General features: G+C 47.5%; 1 protein-coding gene across 3 annotated transcripts in view; it reads right to left on the bottom strand.

The window, feature by feature from the left end:
* Nucleotides 1-12710, bottom strand: part of LOC115463361 — a 209087-nt gene extending 196377 nt beyond the window's left edge. Inside the window, exons 1-2 of one of the 3 annotated variants that reach the window (XM_030193785.1) lie at nt 12665-12710; nt 2012-2041 (exon numbers count right to left, since the gene is read on the bottom strand). The gene's annotated coding sequence lies outside the window, so the exon portion shown is untranslated. The remainder of the gene's footprint in view (nt 1-2011; nt 2042-12664) is intronic. The other 2 variants (XM_030193784.1, XM_030193786.1) reach the window with 2 other exon arrangements.
* Nucleotides 12711-18706: the final 5996 nt, after the last annotated feature.

The raw sequence follows: 18706 nt of genomic DNA, 5'->3' as shown, positions 1-18706 counted from the left end.
ATCTCTTGGTGAGCCGGGTGCTGTCCCACAGGCCATAGGTTGGACAAGCCTGTTCTATAGTATGTTGATTCCAGTGGCATAGGCAGATGACATTTTGGGTGGGCCTTGAATTAACACAGGTGGGCACTAGGCAACCCCCCCCCCCCACCCAATGTAACCCAGCATCTCCCTGGCCCTTCCCAACCCCCATCCCCTCATTCAGAATGGCTTTAAGCTAAATCACCAGATTTCAGTATGTGAGCATTATATATTTATCCCTCACTAAAGTCTTCAAATCAATTTTATTCACCAGTCTCACACAACTTCAGAGACTCTCTCACTCTAAACTTTGGCAAGTTCACTAACAGGCTTATTTTCGAAAAAGAAGGACGCCCATCTTTCGACACAAATCGGAAGATGGGTGTCCAAATCGGTATAATCGAAAGCCGATTTTGGACGTCCCCAACTGCTTTCCGTTGCAGGGACGGCCAAAGTTCCCGGGGGCGTGATCCGAGGCTTAGCAAAAACGGGACTTGGGCGTGCCTAACACATGGACGTCCTTGACCCATAATGGAAAAGAAAAGGGAGTCCCCGACGAGCACTTGGATGACTTTACCTGGTTCTGTTTTTCTTACGACCAAGCCATAAAAAGGTGCCCGAAATGACCAGATGACCACCGGAGAGAATCGGGGATGACCTCCCCCCTTACTCCCCCAGTGGTCACTAACCCCCTCCCACCGTCAAAAAACATCTTTAACAATATGTCGTGCCAGCCTCAGATGTCATACTCGGCTCCATCACAGCAGTATGCAGGTCTCTGGAGCAGTTTTAGTGGTTACAGTGCACTTCAGGCAGGCGGACCCAGGCCCATCCCTCTCCCTACCTGTTACACTTGTGGTGGTAAATGTGAGCCCTCCAAAACCCACCAGAAAACCACTGTACCCACATCTAGGTGCCCCCCTTCACCCGTAAGGACTATGGTAGTGGTGTACAGTTGGGGGTAGTGGGTTTTATGGGGCTCACACACAAGGTAAGGGAGCTATGTTCCTGGGAGCAATTTCTGAAGTCCACTGCAGTGCCCCCAAGGGTGCCCGGTTGGTGTCCTGGCACGTCAGGGGGACCAGTGCACTACAAATGCTGGCTCCTCCCACGACCAAAGGGCTTGCATGTGGTCGTTTCTGAGATGGGCGTCCTTGGTTTCCATTATCGCCGAAAATCAGAAACGACCAAGTCTAGGGACGACCTACATTTCAAGATTTGGACGTCCCTGACCATATTATCAAAACAGAAGATGGACGTCCACCTTGTTTCGATAATACAGGTTTCCCCGCCCCTCCATCGGGACGTTTTGCAAGGACGTCCTCAACAAAACTTGGGCATCCCTTTCGATTATGCCCCTCCACATGAAATGTTCTAGAAAAGCATTTTCACAATCACAAACCACTCATCCTTCCTATCCCAGCAGGATACAGTAAAATTAGAAAAGGTCCAGAGAAGGGCAACAAAAATGATATAGGGGACACAGCACCTCCCTTATGAAGACAGGCTACACAGGTTAGGGCTTTTCGGCTAGCAGAGAAGGTTGAGAGGAGATATAAAAAGTTTATAAAATCATGAGCTGGCTGGGGTGAAATGGTTTAAATAGGAAAATATACTTTAACCTTTCAAACAACAACAAAACATAAGGACAGTCCATGAAACTAGTGGCCACCAAACTGAAAACAAATTTACAAAGCTTTTTTTTATTTCCAAATCAGCACATAATTATGCTGTAGAACCTGTAGCCGGATGATATGATCAACATGACTAACACAGGGGATTCAAAAGAGGTTTGGACAAGTTCTTGGAAGAAAACTCCATAAAAAAAATTATTATGCAGGTGGACTTAGAAGAGCCTTTGCTCATCCCAGGAAATGAGCAATGAGAAGAGCTGATTCAGGAATCAGGCCTGTGCTTTCATTTTCTGTTCTCCCGACCCACACAGACTCCTGTTTTTCTTGTACCAAATAACAAAAATCAGAATTTCACTCACTAGCTCTTTTTCCACACCAAACGTCTGAACCTGAAATACAAGGATAAGTTTATGAGATGTATATTGTGTCTGCTTCGCTCATTCCACGCGCCCTCTGCCCCGGAACAGGAAGTAACCTGTTCCGGGGCAGAGGGAGCACGGAACGAGCGGAGCAGACAGGCGCGCAGCACCCCCCCCCCCCCAGCGGCATGCACCTGGGGCGGACCACCCCCACCGCCCCCCCCCCTTGGTACGCCACTGCAGCACCTGAAGGTTTGCAAATCTACATTGTTTTGGGGACAGTGGCGTAGCCAAGGGTGGGCTCAGGCCCATCAGTAGCAGCACACCTACGATGTGGCTGGCAGAGATTCCCAAGCTGAAAACTCCCAACAACTGTCCCTCCTGCATACCATATAAATAGCAGATCTTCGCCTGCAGGAAGCAGTGACTGATACATACTGTTCACTCCGGCCCGAAAGCCTTCCCCTCTGACTTATTCCCTATGCAGAAACAGGAAGCTGCATCAGTGGGAAGGATGTGGGGCAAACATGAGTATGTGTATTAGTTGCTGCTTACTGCCGGTGAAAATCTGCTATTTAAAAGGTGTGCAGGGGAGGGGGGATATTTAAGAGACCATATGGCATGCAGGAGAGAGAAGGAGAGACCAAATCACCTGTGGGATGGGGTGGAGTTCTTCTGCCCATCCATCTTGGGCCCAGGCCCATCCAAAATTGGGTGTCTGGCTACGCCCCTGTTTGGGGAGTTTATTTTAGTTTAAACCCTGCTTAAATAGGGAAGCCTGTTTTCTTTGGTGGGACCTGTTGGCTTTGGGGAAACCCTGACTGATGGAAAGTTTGCTGGGGAGTGACATACAATCCAGAGCTGGAAAAACTGAGGAAAATCATAAGAGATCTACAACCTATACTCCAGGAGGATGAATTACTGAAAGAGATATTCCCATCCCCACCAGTACTGGCCTTCCGACAACCACCCAACTTAAAACACAAGCTAATCAGAAGTAAACTTCCATCACAGACTGAAAAGGAACAGAAGGGCACATGTCCCTGTAATTTATCCAGTTGCAAACTATGCCAAAATATTTCACAGGACCCCACAGTTACCCACAAAGGAAAGATATTCAACATAAAGGGATCTTTCACTTGCTCATCTTCCAATGTGGTATATATCATTCTGTGTAAAAAATGTAAAGAAGGATGCTATATTGGAGAAACAGGCCAGATGCTTAAGACAAGATTCGATTTACATAGACATCACATGTACAATACAGCCAGTAGGGCCCCCACCCCGGTGGGACAGCACTTCACAGAACCAGGACACTATACCAGTGATTTCACAGTAAGAATACTGAAAGGTAACTTTAAAACCATACAAGAACGTAAGACCTTTGAAGTCAGAATGATTGAATATTTTAACACCCAACAGAAAGGACTTATCAAGGATCTGGGGTTCCTAGCCCATTATAAACCATAAAGCTGTATGTCTCTGTTGATCACCCTCCCCTCACCTACCCACACCCATCCTGTTAGAATATCAATGATATGCTTTGATGTCCGCATGCATACCTCCGACCCACCCCCATCCTCCCACCCTGCCAGACTGTCATAGTAATGCTTGAATGTTTTCACTTATATACACTGTCAGCTAGCACATTTGCTTATTTCCGATCTGACGAAGAAGGGCAACCTTCGAAAGCTAATCAAGAAATGTATTAAGTTATGTCCAATAAAAAAGGTATCATCTTATCCATGTTTTATTTTGTTTGATTTCTATTGATAACCTGGGGAGAATTACAAACCTGCTCCCAAAACTGAAACCTTGATTATTTTGAGAAACTCTGTTGAATTTGAAAGGCTTGTTTATGAAGGAGGACTGCCTGGTGGGAAGAGGGGAAATCCTGCTTGGGGCCAGCCCTGTTTTGTTTCCTACTGACTTTGACAAAAGGCGAGATTTCAAAAGGACTATTGCCTCCCCCTCAGGGAAGGAAGAGGGCAGAGACCTTGTGTTCAGTGGGCTGGTTTACCAAACCAGGTAGATAAGCCCTAACCCAGGGCTCTGAAGTGAAGTTTTTTTGTCATTAACCTGAAAAATAAAGGAATGTTTTGAAGTGTCCACTGGTGGCAGTTTGTGAAGATCTTGCTATTCGCGGGAGGCGGCAGCTTCCTCCCCCCATAGTGGAGCAGCAGGACCGTTTACAATATTTAAATGTTAATAAAGTTTAACTTTAATAAAATTAAAAAGAATTTATATATGGCTTCTACCAGTAAGGACTTGTATCTCCCTGCCCAGAAGAGCTTACATGGTTTGGTAAAGTGTTTATATATTAAATGTATTTGATCTCTGGAAGTGTCTAACCCTATATTGACCCACTGAATACTGACCAGGCAGTGGCGTACCAAGGGCGGGGTGGTCCGCCCCAGGTGTAAGAATAAAGGAGGGTGCTCCGCTCCCACCCCATCCTGTTTTCATTCATGCTGCTGGCGCTGCAGTCCCCAGTCTCTACCTGTCTACCCTTAGCTCCCTCAACAGCCCCCTTCTCTCTGCCAATCGGCCCCCTGCAATGCATTTTAAAAACATCTGAATCGGCAGCGCTGCGCCTGTGTGCAGCGCCTTGCGTCCGCCTGTGAAAGAAGCAGATTGCTTTGGGCCTTCCCTCACTGTGTCCTGCCCTCGCGGAAATAGGAAGTTACATCAGAAGGGAGGGGAGGGCACAGTGAGGGAAGGCCCGAGGTGATCTGCTTCTTTCACAGACAGACGTGAGGCGCTGCACATTGGTGCAGTGCTGCTGATTCTGATGTTTTTAAAATGCATTGCAGGGGGCCGGGTAGCAGAGAGAAGGGGGCTGTCGAGGGAGCTGAGGGTAGACAGGTGGGGATTGGGTCGGCCGGGGGGGGGGGGGGCTCAGATGAGAGAAGGGAGCTGGAATTGGGGCCATGCCTGGGGCAGGAGGGAGAATGGGGCTGAAAAGGGGGGACCATAATGCAAGGCAGGTGGATGAAGCGGACTGGAACTGGGAGCTGAAAAGGAGGGTAGGTGGGATAAGGGAGCTAGTTCTGGAACTGGGGGCTGACAAGGGGCAGGGGCTAGGACTGGGGGCTCAAAAGGGGACAGGGAGAAGGTGGCTGGGGCTGAGGCTCAGGGACTGGTGGGAGAAAAGGGCTGGGGCTGAAACTGGGGGTTGATGAGACAATGGGGCTGGAACTGGGGTCTGAAAAGGGGGGGGGCTCTACACCACTCCTCCCTCTCCTACCCCTACATCCCCTGCCCATTTCACCTATCTCAACCTATTTCCTAACAACCACATCATACCTCTACTATTGCTACAGCTGTGTTCTTTCTGTGATACTATGTAATTCCATACTATGTAAGCCGCATTGAGCCTGCTACCGAGCGGGAAAGAGCGGGGTATAAATGCAACAAATAAATAAATAATAAATAAGAAGTGGGCTGGGGCTGGAACTGGGGTCTGAAAAGAAGGGGCAGAGAGAGAGAGAGAGAGAGAAAGAGAGGACAGATCCTGGATGGAAGGGAGAGAGAGGGAGGGCAGATACTGGATGGATGGGAGGAGGGCAAATGGTGGATGGAAGGGGCAGACCGAAAGGGCAGACATTGGATGGAAGGGAGAGAGAGAGAGCAGACAGTGGTTGGAAGGGGGAAAGAGAGAGAGAGGGCAGACGGGCAGATGATGGATGGAAGGGGCAGAGATAGAGGGCAGATGCTAGATGGAAGGGAGAGAGAGGGCAGATGGTTGGAAGGGGCAGAGGGAGAGAGAGGGGACAGGAGAGAAAGGGCAGACACTGGATGGCAGGGACAGGAAGAGAGAGAAGGCAGAGCTGGATGGAAGGGAGAGAGTGAAGAGGAGAAAAGCAGAAACCAGCGACAACAAACTGTAAATACATTTTTTTTCATTTTTTGTTTTAGGATAAAGTAGTATTGGAGCTGTGTTAATAAATGTTTATAAATAGAACATGGAAATAATGTAATCTTTTTATTGGACTAATTTTAATACATTTTGACTAATTTTCGTAGAACAACCCCCCCCCCCCTCAGGTCAGGATAGGATACTGTAACAGCAGTATACTGTAATGACCTGAGAAGGAAGGTTTTGGCCTCTGAAAGCTAAATGTATTAGTCCAATAAAATTGTATTTTATTTCCTGTATTTGTTTTATTTTTATTTGTTAACTTCATGATTTTGTGATTTGTTACTATGTAAGCCGCATAGAGCTTGCGATGAGCGGGAATTGTGCGGGATACATATGTAATAAATAAATAAATAAATAAATAAAGTGGTGAAATTTACATCTGCTATCTTTATATTTTGCACAGTACTAGGGGTCATTTTCTGTTTCTGTGGTGCACTGTATGCAGAATCTGGCTTCTTGGGGATTCAGTAATTTTTCTGTAAATAGAAAGTTTGTGGTTACTTATTCTATAGTGGATTAGGATGTGTCTGTGAAAAAGACATGGCTTTCAGTTGGCATTCATTGTGCAGGATCGACGATCTTCGTTTTACAACAGGTGAATTGATGTTTCAGTTCTCACTGCAATGTTTAAGATGCTTCCTTTTCCTAGGTACACCCTTATGTGGCTCATAGAAATTACTGCTCTATAGGTCCTGAGTGCTTTGTATTCTCAGTATGCCTAGTATTGGGTTTTGGAAGGGGGTGTTAAAAAAAGCCTGGCTCCGGGTGTCATATACCCTAGGTACATATCACCAATGAAAGGGAAGAGAGTACCAAATCCAGTCATCCTATATAATAAAACGCACCTCCAAAGTTCTGAAGCCGAGAAAGTGAAGCCTTCAAGTCTTGAAGCATTCCTGCAACGTTCCGGAACTACATGTCATCAATTGAGGAGATGGAGCCTTACAGAGCACACGAATTTCAAGGCTTAAAGGCTTCACTTTCTCGGCTTCAGAACATTGGAGGTGTGTTTTATTATATAGGATGTGCTCAGTGCTTTTCTGTAGCACATGGGGGGAATTTAATATATGCTGATTAAAGTGGAGGAGTGGCTGGAGGGGGGCAGGGGAGAGAGGAGAATCGAGGGGAGCAGGGGACACAGGAGAATCGCTGGGTGGCTGGAGGGGGGGGGCAAGGGAAAAAGGAGAATCGCTGGATGGCTGGAGGGGGGCAGGGGAGAGAGGAGAATCGCTGGGTGGCTGGAGGGGGGCAGGTGAGAGAGGAGACTCGCTGGGGGGCAGGGGACAGAGGACTCAGTGGGTGGCTGGAGGGGGGCAGGGGAGAGAAGAGCATCGGTGGGTGGCTGGAGGGGGGCAAGGGAAAAAGTAGAATTGGTGGGTGGCTGAAGGGGGAGCAGGGGAGAGAGGAGAATCACTGGGTGGCTGGAGGGGGGGACAGAGGAGACACACTCGCACCCAGCAGTGTCACACACACACAGACACACTCGCACATTCACTCTCTCTCTCACACACAGTCAATCTCACACATACTCTCTCAAACATACACACTCCGAGGAAAACCTTGCTAGCGCTCATTTAATTTGTGTCAGAAACGGGCCTGTTTTACTAGTATAAATATGACTCTCAAGGTAATTGGCAAAAGAAAACTCTCAAAAGAACACAACAACTATAACTCTATGAGGTGCATTCGTATTGTTTGAAAGGTTAAGGGGAAAAGCCTCTGATTCAAGCCCAACCTCCAACCCATTAGTTATAGGTTAATAACAAGGGTGGAGTTTTTGTGTATGTAAATGTTGGGTATATTTTTCGTCATAGGCAAAAATCCCTTTGATATACATAAATGCTATCTCCACAGAGTATATGAGGGATCCAAATAAAACATGAAAGAATCAAATCCAGACTTAGCTTTCAATTGCGAGTGCAGGGAAATGTGTGAATCATTGGTTCAGCATGCCGACTCTAGCCATAGTTTCGCTAGAGAAGTGCTGTATAACATTTGAGCAAAATATCTCACTCACAGCTATTACCCAAAGTGAGAAGTAACATTGAACCTTCAGAAGATAGAGAGTCCAACGTTAAATCCCCAATTTGCGTAGACCTCCCCTGCTGTTTGGGGGTCTTTTACTGAGGGGTCCTTTTACTAAGCTGCATAGGTGCCTACGAGTGCCCAACACGCGTCAATTAGAAGTTACTGTCCGGCTACCACACAGCCTGTGCAGTAATTTTATTTTTGACGTGCATCTGCTACGCGCACCAGAAAATATATTTTATTTTCTGGCGCAAGGGAGAAAATCGGTGGTAATTCTGACTTCGATTACCACACAGTTAACGTGAGAGACCTTACTGCTAAGTCAATGGCTGGTGGTAACAGGGGCGTAGCTACGGGTGGGCCTGGGTGGAGCGAAGCAGGGGCAGTGACGTAAGAGATGGGAGGAGCCTGCAGAGCCAGCAGCCAATCCTTCGAGGCTGCCTCCGGTGCCGCGTTTTTTTAAAAACATTTTTTCTCGTCGAGTCGTCGTTTGCGTTGGCGCTCAGCTCAGTCAGCTGAGCGCTTCTTCTTTTTGTAGCGCCGGCCCTGCTGCTCATCAGGAAAAGCAGCAGTGGCCGGCAATGGGAGCTGGGGCTGGTGGGCCTGAATCGGGAGAGGGAAAATGGATGGCAGGATGGGGAGAAAGAGGGAAAATGGAAGGATGGTGAGAGAAAGAGGGAAAACAGATGGGAGGATGGCAGAGAAAGAGGGAAAACGGAAGGATGGGGAGAGAAAGAGGGAAAACAGATGGGAGGATGGCAGAGAAAAAGGGAAAATGGAAGGATGAGGAGAGAAAGAGGGAAAACAGATGGGAGGATGGCAGAGAAAGAGGGAAAACAGATGGGAGGATGGCAGAGAAAGAGGGAAAACGGAGGATGGGGAGAGAAAGAGGGAAAACAGATGGGAGGATGGCAGAGAAAGAGGGAAAACGGAAGGATGGGGAGAGAAAGAGGGAAACAGATGGAGGATGGCAGAGAAAGAGGGAAAACGGAAGGATGGGGAGAGAAAGAGGGAAACAGATGGGAGGATGGCAGAGAAAGAGGGAAAACGGAAGGATGGGGAGAGAAAGAGGGAAAACAGATGGGAGGATGGCAGAGAAAGAGGGAAAATGGAAGGATGGGGAGAGAAAGAGGGAAAACAGATGGAAGGATGGCAGAGAAAGAGGGAAAACAGATGGAAGGATGGCAGAGAAAGAGGGGAGATGGATGAAAGGATGCAGAGAAAAAGGGGAGAGACTGGAAGGATGTGGAGAGAGAAGGGACACTGAACAGAAAAGGGTAGACAGATAGACACTGGTTAGAAGGAGGGAGAGAGACAATAGATGGAAGGATCAGGAGAGAAGGTAGATGGGTAGAAGGATGGGGAGGGGAAGACGCTGGTTGGAAGGGTAGGGAGAAAGAGGTGACAGTGGATGGAAGGATGCAGAAAGAAAGAGGGGAGACTACTGGAAGGATGGGGAGAGAGAGGGGAGACACTGGAAGGATGGGGAGAGAAAGAAGAGAGCTGCTGGATGGAAAAGGAGAGTAGTGAAAGACTGGAGAATAAGAGGAAGGGGCATGGGGAGAACAAGGGTGAGAAAAAGATGAAAAGCCATAAGTAGATGAAGGAAATTAAAGAATGGATAGTAAGAATTAATTAAATCTGGACACAGAGAGAGGCAGAAAAATATTGAAGAACGCAAAGAAAAAGGAGAGAAAAATGAGAAATGGCCAGGAAACCGTGGCAGAAGAGTTAAGCGAAAACGAAGGAAAGCAGAATCTAGAGACTGGGAGCAACACAATGAGAAAAAGTAAATGGCCATACAACAAAGGTAAAGAAAATAATTTTATTTTTAATTTAGGATAAAGTAATAAGGTGTTAATAAAGTTTCAGAGACCAATACTTCCTTCCTTAGGTCAGGAGAGGATACTGTAACAGCATTATACTGACCTGAGGCAGGAGGTTTTGGCCTCTGAAAGCTCACTGAAAAGGATTAGGCTATTAAATAAATTGTCTGAAATCGGATGCACTGAAAAGCAGCACTTTACCCTGTGTGACAAATGTATCTGAATGTGACTAAATTTTGCTGGGGGAGGGGGGGGTAGAGAGAAAATTTTGTGCCCACCCACTTTGGGTTCAGGCCCACCCAAAATTGGCAGTCTGGCTACGCCACTGGGCGGTAAGGTCTCAGACCCAAAATTGACATGTGCCCATTTTTATTTTGGCAAACGTCCATTTTTGGCAACATTTTTTAAAAAGGCCTTTTTTTACAGGTGCGCTGAAAAATGGATGCACGCTTCCACAACACGTGCCTACACTACCGCAGCCCATTTTTCAGCGCACTTTAGTAAAAGGACCCCTAAGCCATGGTATTGTTTTTAGGTCGCTCGCCCATTATATTTCTATGAGTGTCTCGGTGTTTACTGCCAGCTGATTTCTACAGTGAGCTAAACATGTTACCGAGGCTAAGTAAAAGGCCCCCTTAACCACCAAAAAGAAGGAAAGGTGCTTAGGATCCCAAAAAATATGTTTAGAGGACTGAAAAGTAATTATACACGTACATGGAAATTTAAGATAGAATGTTGCCCCTAATTGCAAAACTCCAGTGGAGGAGAAATCGCGTCCGTCGCTTCTGAGATACTTTTGATAAATCAGGAAACACATTAATTTTTGTCCTCTAAACAGATATACTTTCCTTTTAAAAAAGCATTTGAGCAAAAAATCTCACTCTTAGCTGTTACTCTAAATGCCAAAACACCAGTTATTTTCTACCGTGAGCTAAAAACGCTACCGCGACTTAGTAAAAGGACCCCTTAGGTATCTGTTCTGAAGATAAACAATTGTTTCGCCAATTCCTTAGGGGAGACTTTAGCATGGAGTGTTGCCACAATTTGGGTTTCTGCCAGGTACTTGTGACCTGGCTTGGCTACTGTTTGGAAAACAGGATACTGGGCTTGATGGACCAGTATGGCTACTCTTATGTTCTTATTTAGCTATATCTATTTTGGAGACTTCAGATTTAGCTAAAACTATTCACCCAATGATAAACACCTTATCGGGTCAAATGAATGCATTGGAGGAAAAGGTGTTACAATTGAAAAAAAACACTATGAAGATAGTGGTATATGTTGAAGAAGTGGAACCTGTGCAGAGTGCCAGATTCAACTCTGGTCAGCTTGTTGGGCAGACTGGATGGACGGTGCAGGTGTTTTTCTGCCAACATTTACTATGTTACTATAGAGTTGCATACAATTTCCCTCAAAAGATCAAAGTGTTTCATAAAGCTGATAACTTTTAAAAGCTAGTCATAAATGTATTGCATTAGGCCCAATATAAAAGCATCTGTTTATTTTTGTAAACTTTTATTTACATGCAAAAAAATCTAAGAAAGTCTGGCAAATGTCTTTAAATGTACAATTGTATCTTCCGCATTCCTGATTCCAATAACCAAATTACATCTCTGGCGCTGGCTAATAGTGGGCTATCAATCAACCTTATTGCCCTTATCATAGAACAAATATTTGTTTTGTTATCTGCTGTCTTTGCTTTAAGATCTCTGATTTGCGTATGATTCTGTTTGGGATATTTTGCTCTGTGTTTCTGGTGGGGGTAGAAGAGGGGTGTACAGCCCAAACAGCTTAAAAAGTGTCTGATCAATTTTTCAAGTAAAAAAAATAAAATAAAATAAGCACGTATATATAAGTACAGCAAAGGGCAGATTTTCAGTAAAACCAAAAATGACAATGCAAAATGATTTCACACATAACATTTAACCTTTGCTCGTTAAGGGGCCCTTTTACTAAGGTGCATAGGTGCCTACGCGCGTCCAACTGGCATTACTGCCCGGGTACCACGTGCCCCGGGCGGTAATTCCATTTCTGATGCACGCATAAAACACACAGTAGAAAATAGTTTCTATTTTCTACCACGTGGCGCTTACCCGGTGGTAATCGGCAGTTGACGCGCGCTGGCCATTTACCGCCCGGTTAGCACATGAGACCTTACCACTAAGTCAATGGGTGGTGGTAAGGTCTCAGCCCAAAAATGGACACGCGCTGATTTTGCCGCACATCCATTTTCAGGCACAAAAATAATGCCTTTTTTTCCTTGCGCGCTGAGGAAATGGACCTGCGTGCGTCCAAAACACACGCCTACACCAGCGCAGGTCACTTTTAGGTGCACCATAGTAAAAGGGCCCCTAAGGTTACTGCCTTAGCAGCCTTGACCTAGAACACTATCTCAGGGCCATGGTTTAAAGTAAAGCAAATGTCTTTATAGTCAGCATATGTGTAAAACTACACCTTCTCCTGCTAAGAAGGCTATAAGTATGGTCAACTGATAATGACCCTAACAGTAAACTCCACCAGCTCCAGTATCCGAGTACAGTTCAAAAGTGATCTGGACAGTGTGATTCTTACAAAAAAAAAAAAAAAGTTTGGCTCCTTAGAAACTTTCTACAAAAGTTCTACTGGCACGAGGACCTCAGATCATTTTTAGTTTCTTTTTACTTTTGCTCTCTGTAGTATTTGCTATTCAAAATGTACAGTCAGCGCACACTTGAATTCACTAGGCACCACAACAATACTTCTAGCAGATTAATACAAAAAAAAAAGAATATATCTTTGCAAAAGCTAATAAGTTGTAGTAGTTTTGCATTTAGGCCATCAACAGTACCAAGAAAATTAAACTCGCAGATTTGCTGAAAAATGTCTCTTTTGACTTACCTTCTATTTCTAACTTGTACTTCTTAATGGGATTGCAGCTTTGCAGTGAACTGTAGAAACTGCTGCAATTCGCCTTTTATTACTTTGCTGCTTGGCAAGTGGCCCAGCCTAAAGACTGCCAAAAAGATTGCTCATTGGCCTGTCTACATGCCAAGCATTTAAATAAGAGCCACATCCAGGGGGTTGAGAATCTATTCTTCAGCTCAGAATCCCTGCTGGCACAGAACCAGATAATGGGCAGTGGTCAAAGAGATTCCGGTGTGTAAACAAGTGGTTACCCAAGCAAAAAAATTTAAAAAGTTTGAAAATTACCCCTCCTCCCCCCCCCCCAGTGCAGATCAACCTAGGAATGCTGTTCATAGTTTATGTACTTTTCACTCAGTTGAAAAGAGAGGTCAGGGACAGGTTGGGAGCAGTGGCGTAGCCAGACCTCGCCGGGAGGGGGGTCCAGAGCCCGAGGTGGGGGGTCACTGTTTAGCCGCTCCCCCCCGAGCCGCTGCCGCCACATTGGATCCCCCTGCCAGCCTGCCGATGATCCCCTTGAACCCCCCCCCCGCCACCAACCTCCCCCGCCGTCACCGCCCGCCCCGCCGCCACATCAGATACCTTGTTTGCTGGCGGGGGTCCCCGAACCCCGCCAGCCGAAGAGAGTCTTCTTCAGCGCCGGAGTAGCGCCTTCGTTCAACTAAGTTCCTGGTGTGATCAGCTGTTTCTGACGCCATACGTCCTGCACGGGGCTACATGCACGGTGTAGGACGTAAGGCGTCAGAAACAGCTGATCACACCAGGAACTTAGTTGAACGAAGGCGCTACTCCGGCGCTGAAGAAGACTCTCTTCGGCTGGCGGGGTTCGGGGACCCCCGCCAGCAAACAAGGTATCTGATGCGGCAGCGGGGCGGGCGGCGATGGCAGGGGAGGGTTGGTGGCGGGAGGGGGGTTCAAGGGGATCGTTGGCAGGGGGCCAGAGCCTAATCTATGGGGGCCCAGGCCCCACGTAGCTATGCCACTGGTTGGGAGAGTCAAAGCACGTGCAGAGATTTCATTTTGAAATCTTCAGGCATGCTTTCAGTTATCTGGTGCCAAAGTACCGTGGTGGCCACTCAAAACTCAGTCTTGGATTTCAAGCATGCTGTCTTTAGTAAAATGGGGGAATACCTGAGGAAGGAGCTGATGGGCTGGGAGGACAAATGAGAAGTGGAAGGACAGTGGTCCAGGCTGAAAGAAGCTATAAATATGGCCACAAACCTTTATGTAAGGAGAGTAAATAAAAGCAAGAGAAAAAGGAAACCAATATGGTTCTCCAAACAAGTGGCTGAGAAAATAAAGGCTAAAGAGTTGGCATTCCTGAAATACAGAAGAACTCAAGAAGAGAAACATGGAGAGGAGGAGTGGCCTAGTGGTTAGGGTGGTGGACTTTGGTCCTGAGGAACTGAGTTCAATTCCCGGCACAGACAGCTCCTTGTAACTCTGGGCAAGTCACTTAACCCTTCATTGCCCCATGTAAGCCACATTGAGCCTGCCATGAGTGGGATAGCGCAGCGTACAAATGTAACAAAAAAAAAAAATACCAGATGAAACTGAAAGAAGCCAAGAGAGAGATACACAAGCTAGGATTACCATATTTTGTTCTTTCAAAAAGAGGACACATGTCCTGCCCCCTGCCCTGCCCCTTTTGCATCCTTGCCCCTGTCACATATTCCCCTTCCCTCCCCCTGGGTCACATATTCCCCTCCCCTTACTATCTATTGCCCAGGTGGTCTAGTGACCTCTTCGGGGCAGGAAAGAGCCCCCTCTTTCCTGCCCGGAGAGCTGCCCTTGCCCTGCATCCTGTTGCTGTGACGGTCTTTGGATTAAAAATGGCTGCCGAGAGTTGACGTCTCGCGAGGCCGCTTCACCTGGATGGACCGTACAGGTCTTTCTCTGCCGTCATCTACTAAGTTACTATATGTTACTATGATCCAACTTTTGGTTTGGTGCCCTCCCATTGGCATGCCCCCCAAGACCATTCCCCCCCCCCCCCCAGCCTGCCTTTAAAAGCGGTTTCCCTCTCCTGAATACTGATAGTGTTTCACTTCACACTACCCACATTGGCCTCTAAGTTTTCCCTCTACTGCGCCCCGGCCCCTCCTTTGACATAACTTTCCATTTCCACAGGGGCATGACAGAAGGAAAATGCCAGGGCAATGATGCAGGTAGCATTAGGTGAAATGCTGCCTGTGTTTGGGAGGGGAAAACTGCCTATAAAGGTAGACAGGGGAAGGTGGCCTGAGACAGAAAGAGGAAGAGGGTTGCCTGCTCTTTTTCCCCCCTGCACACGCAATGCCACTAGGTAAGCTCTGGGCCAGCTCAACTTATAGGGCCAGTGACATCACAGGCTCAGGCATTTGGCTCCCTTATCTCTGGCACCCTGGGCCAGAGCCTAACCTGGTCAATAGGTTAAACCGGCCCTGTCTGGTGCCTTACCTTATACACTAAGGGGCCCTTTTACTAAAGCACGGAAAAGTGGCCTGCACTGGTGGAAGTGCATGTTTTGGATGCGCACAGGCCCATTTTTCAGTGTGCCTAGAAGAAAGGCATATTTTTTTTGTGGCCAAAAATGGATGTATAGCAAAATTAAAAATCAGCGAGCGTCCATTTTCGGCCTTATCGCCACCCATTGACTTAGTGGTAAGGTCTCACACGCTAACCGGGTGATAATTAGCCAGCATGCATAAACTGCCAGGTAAGCGCCACACGGTAAAAAATAGAAAATATTTTCTACTGCGTGTTTTGGGTGCGTGCCAAAAATGGAATTACTGCCCGGGGCAAATGGTAGCCAGGTGATAATTCCAGTTTGATGCGTGTTGGACGTGCATAGGTGCCTACACACTTTTGTAAAAGGGCCCCTAAGATAGATATACAGAAAGACTTGCAGTAGAGCCGTGCACAGATGTGGCTTCTACCACGAGCGTAATAGCATAGAATGCATCAAGTTAATCATATGCAAATTTAATGTGCAGCAAATCCGTGCCAAAAATGGGGGGAGTATGCCGGATGCATGTGCATATGGTTTTGCAGTAAGCGCAGCTTCTTGTGCGCATGTCTGAACCAAAACTGAAGGTGTAAATATACATCAGCGCCTTTTCTTCAGTACCTGAATATAAGTTTTGCAAAAATTGTCTGCGCTTCAAATCTTTGAGAGGTTCATAGTTAGGCGCAGAAGAAGAGGCAGTGATAATATGCTTTCACTTTTAGCTTTGTTTGGACACAGGCACATTTGTCTATTCACCATGGGGTTACTTTTACTAAGGTGCGCTGAAAAATGGCCCTGCGCTGGTGTAGACGCATGTACTGGATGAGCACAGGTCCATTTTTCAGCACACCTGCAGAAAGGCCTTTTTTGGGGGGGATGAAAATGGACGTGCGGCAAAATAAAATTGGAACGCATCCATTTTGGGCCTGAGACCTTACCGCCACCCATTGACTTAGCAGTAAGTTCTCACGCATTAACCGGGCGGTAATGGTCTACACGTGAGAATGACGATTACCGCTCAGTTTCCGCCATGTGCCGGAAAATAAAAATTATTTACGGCGTGCGTAGCGGACACATGTAAAATCGAAATTACCACAGCGGGCCATGCAGTAGCCGGGCAGTAACTTCGAATTGATGCATGTTGATACGCCTAAGTACCTACTGCGGCTTAGTAAAAGGGCCCCATCTGCCCTTAAAACTTGCATGGGCTTCCTTCGACTTGCATTACAAGACAAAACCAGCATTTAAATGTGAAAGATTGACAATTTTCCACAAAACCTTCTACACTATGCTGGACCCTTGTAATTTCTCACCATTGTGCATGCATCACAAGTGGGCGGCATTCTCTCTGCATAGCATGGAACACTTAAAGTAGGTCACCCGCATACATTTTAATACTACTTGTTGCTCTGTTTTCCAACACAGGTTAACACCTGTCGTCGCGTATAGCCTGATTCACCTGCGCAGGGATTTTCAGCTGTTTGAAATGGCAGAACTGCTCTTGCAGGAACATTTCCTATGTTACCTGGCTGGCTATTAGGTTGTATGGTGCTACTAGAAAGTCTTTATTAAGGGGCCCTTTTACTAAGGCACATAGGCGCCTACACACATCCATGCACGCCAAATTGGAACTACCTTCTGGTTACCGCGTGCCATGGGCGGTAATTCCATTTTGACGTGTGCCCAAAACATGCGGTAGAAAATATTTTCTATTTTGTACCACGTGGCGCTTACCTGGCAGTAATCGGCAGTTTACGCGCACTGGCTGCTTACCGCCACAGTTAACATGTGAGACCTTACTGCTAAGTCAATGGGTGGCAATAAAGGTCTCAGGCCAAAAATGCACACAGTGCTGGTTTTAATTTTGCCACACATCCATTTTCTGGCACGCTGAAAAATTGACCTGTGCGCATCCAAAACATGTGCCTACACCAGCGCAGGCCACTTTTCAGCACATCTACTAAAAGGGCCCTAAGGTTTTAAAAGTAATAGTGCTAGTTTCAGTGGCGTAGCAAGGGCGGGGCGTTGGGGGCGGTCCGCCCCAGGTGGTCGGCGGTTGGGGGGGTGCTCCGTCAAGAGCCGACAGCTCTCGTCTCCTGCTGCTACCATGCTTTTTTTTAAAATCCATTGCAGCCAATGCAGGCAGTGCTTCCCGTCTGCCCTGTGAAGGAGAAAATCGCGTCGCTGGTGTCGGGCCTTCCCTTGTTGTGTCCCGCCCCCTCGAGGAAATAGGAAGTTACCTCAGAAGAGGGCGGGACAAAACGATGGGAAGGCCCAACGCCAGCGACGCAATTTTTCTCCTTCACAGGGCAGACGGGAAGCGCTGCCTGCGTCACTGCAATGGATTAAAAAAAAAGCAGGATAGCGGCAGGAGACGAGAGCTGTCGGCTCTCAACGGAGGGGGCACAGGACAGGACCGGCTCGGGGGAAGGGGAAGCTCAGAGGGGAGAAGGGGATTGGGGAGGGTGAGTGAGCCTAGAGGGGTGCTCAGGAGAGAAGGGGATTGGGGAGGGTGGGAGAGCCTATAGGGGTGCTCAGGGGAGGAGATGGGGGAGGGTGGGAGAGCCTAGAGGGGTGCTCAGGGGAGCAGGGATTGGGGAGGGTGGGGGAGCTTAGAGGGGTGCTCAGGGGAGAAGGGGATTGGGGAGGGTGGGTGAGCTTAGAGGGGTATTTAGGGGAGCAGGGGATGGGGAGGGTGGGGGAGCTTAGATGGGTCACTGTGCTCAGAGGGGAGAAGGGGATTGGGGAGGGTGGGGGAGCATAGAGGGGTGCTCAGGGGAGAAGGGGATTGGGGAGGGTGGCGGAGCTTAGAGGGGAGAAGGGGACTGGGGAGGGGAGGTGCTCAGAGGGGGAGGAGAGGGGTCTGAAGCTGTAACTGGGGTCTGACAAGGGGGCAGGAGGGAAAATGGTCCATGCCTGGGGCAGGTGGGAGAATGGGTCTGGGGCTGAAAAAGGGGATGCAAAGGCATGTGGTGGATGAAGGGGGCTGAAAAGAGCGGGCAGAGAGAAGAGAGAGGGGCACGACTCTGGATGGAAGTGGGGAGTGTGAGGGAGGGCAGACCCTGGTATGGATGGGAGAGGGAGGGCAGGACGGATTGAAGGGGCAGAGAGAAAGGGCAGATGGTGGGTGGAAGGGGGAGAGAGAAAGAGGGCAGACTTGGGCAAATGGTGGATGGAGAAGGGCAGAGATAGAGGGCAGATGTTGGATGGGAGGAGATGGCAGATCTGGGGCAGAGGTGGATGGAAGGGGCCAGAAATAGATGGGCAGACAGTGGATGGAAGGGCAGAGAAGAGAGGGCAGACAGTGGATGGAAGGGACATTAGAGAGGGCAAACATGGATGGCAGAGAGCGAAGACAGGATGCTGGATGGAAGGAAGACAGTGAAAAGAAGAATGAGGAAAGCAGAAACCAGAGACAACAAACTGTAAATAAAATATATATTTTTATTTTTTGCTTTAGGATATAGTATTGTAGCTGTGTTAAATGTTTATAAATAGAACATGTAAATAAAGTAATCTTTTTATTGGAC

This window comes from Microcaecilia unicolor, chromosome 2 (genome assembly GCF_901765095.1).
Source record: "Microcaecilia unicolor chromosome 2, aMicUni1.1, whole genome shotgun sequence".
Classification (NCBI taxonomy): domain Eukaryota; kingdom Metazoa; phylum Chordata; class Amphibia; order Gymnophiona; family Siphonopidae; genus Microcaecilia; species Microcaecilia unicolor.
This window is presented reverse-complemented; position numbering and strand designations above follow the sequence as displayed.